At 36.3% G+C, this 2,151-nt stretch overlaps 1 pseudogene; it reads left to right on the top strand.

The window, feature by feature from the left end:
- Positions 1-825: 825 nt before the first annotated feature.
- Positions 826-943, top strand: LOC126254047 (5S ribosomal RNA; annotated as a pseudogene).
- Positions 944-2,151: the final 1,208 nt, after the last annotated feature.

The following is a 2,151-nucleotide window of genomic DNA, read 5'->3' on the forward strand; positions in this document are numbered from 1 at the left end:
TAATTATTGCCATATATCTGACTGAAAATCATGTGATCTATAAAAAAATAACTCTGCATCAGGAAAGCTATATTGAATCTCTAGCTAAGAAATATCAGATTGAGCTTCCAGAGTTGTACAGTATTCCAGCAGAAGTAAATTTGAAACTAGAAATAGCACAAGATGAAAGTTCTGATAATTAAGTACAGGCACTTGATGGGCGCTCTCGTGTACTTTAGCTCAGGAAAACAGCCAGATATAAGTTACAGCGTGAACTATTTGAGTAGATTTCAAAACTAGTACAGTGATATTTTAATACAGAAATATTTGTATCAAATGAAAGGTTTGAAGTTAACATTTGGGAGGGCTGAAAATATCATTTTTTATAATGTTTTGCAGATGCGGATTGGGCAGGCAATGTAATTGGATTATTTGGAAATGTATATTTTGGAAATCTAAGAAACAAGGAAGTGTTACAAAGTCTGCTTCTTTTGCTCAGTATGTAGCATTGTCAGAAGCTGTCACTGACATTAAGTTAATCTGATAAGCTTATTAAAGTACACTAAGACAACTCAGGGGCAGTCAGTATCGCCAGATAAGGTAACCCTACTAAAAATTCAAAGTATATTGAAGTACACTACAATTTTGTGAATGAATGCTGTATGGATGGATTTTAGTCATTTGTAAATTAAGATTCAGAAAGCGATGCAGCAGACATTTTTACCTAATATTTGAGCAAGGATAAATTTGTATAATTTCAAGAAATGTTGAATGTAATTTTATTGTGATATAAATGTAATGAGGTGTGTTGGAATGTGGTACATTTCTATTGATAGTATTGACAGTGCCAATGGCCTTGCTGCAGTGGTAACACCAGTTCCCGTCAGATCACCGAAGTTAAGCACTGTCAGACTTGGAAAGCAATTGGATGGATGACCATCCTGTATGCTAAGTGCTGTTGGCAAACAGGATGCAGTGAGCCCTTGTGAGGCAAATTGAGGAGCTACATGATTGAGAAACAGCAGCTCCAGTCATGAAAACTGTTAACGGCCAGGAGAGCCGTATGCTGACCTCGCGTCTCTCCATATTCGCATCCAGTGATGCCTAGACTGAGGATGACAAGGCGGTCGCTCATTCCCATTTGGGTCTTTCAAGACCTCTTCAGACAGAGTTTAGTTTAGTTTCAGTTTAGTACTAATTGTGTCGATAGGGATCTCAACAATGAGTATTATATTTTTACTGCACAATAGTTAGTTAGTTCTGTGCCAAGAATGTGTTCACTGTGTAAAGGCAGATGTATTGTATTTACATTTTTCTAAATAAATATTCTTAACAAAAATAGTCTTTCAAAAACTTGGAGGTGCTGCCCTGTTGGTTTCATGGACTGATCCAGTAAGTTAAATTGTGCAAAATTTAGGATATAGGGAATTGCATGGTTCTTTATTAGTGCTGAACCCACCTCCATAAAAATAAGAGCTTATGATGAGTTGAAATGAACAGAATGTCACAAGTTTCTGAGATGGTGGGAGCTATAGGCCTCAACAGGAATTGCTGTCGGCATTCCTTTGTCCCTTGCATACATGAAAATATGCAAATGATTAGGAGTCAAGAATTGTATGTGAACCCTGATTCAAGAATACAATATGGCAGGAAACATCCAAGAACAGCAAAACAGCAATCAGAGGCTCAAAATGCCATAGCATGGAATAAAAAAGCGCTTGGTTATGTTCCAAAGCAATCTTCCCTTGTCTGGTTTGTTCAAGAGCCCCTGCCACCCCCCCCCCCCCCCAAAAAAAAAAAAAAAAAAAAAAGAGAGAGCTGATGATGGAAAGAAGAAATCACATTTCATCATGGCATCATTTTGTAAGCATTTGGTGTGTAATGGAGATGCTCATCAAATTCAATGGTAGATTTTTAGATTAGATTAGATTAGATATATTTTTCGTTCCAGTTAATCCACTGTGAGGAGATTATCAGAACAGGTCAGAAAAAAGAACATGCAATAAAAAGAAAAACAAATATGCTAATGTACCTTCCACAGATCCCAAGTGAAATGGACCTGATCAATGTGGAATTATCAAAAAAATCTTAAACATATTTCCATTTGAAAGGTAATAAATAACTTATCATAAAACATGTAAATGTTCAGTACTCTGAGATCCGTACAATTAT

Source organism: Schistocerca nitens, chromosome 4 (assembly GCF_023898315.1).
Source record: "Schistocerca nitens isolate TAMUIC-IGC-003100 chromosome 4, iqSchNite1.1, whole genome shotgun sequence".
Lineage (NCBI taxonomy): Eukaryota > Metazoa > Arthropoda > Insecta > Orthoptera > Acrididae > Schistocerca > Schistocerca nitens.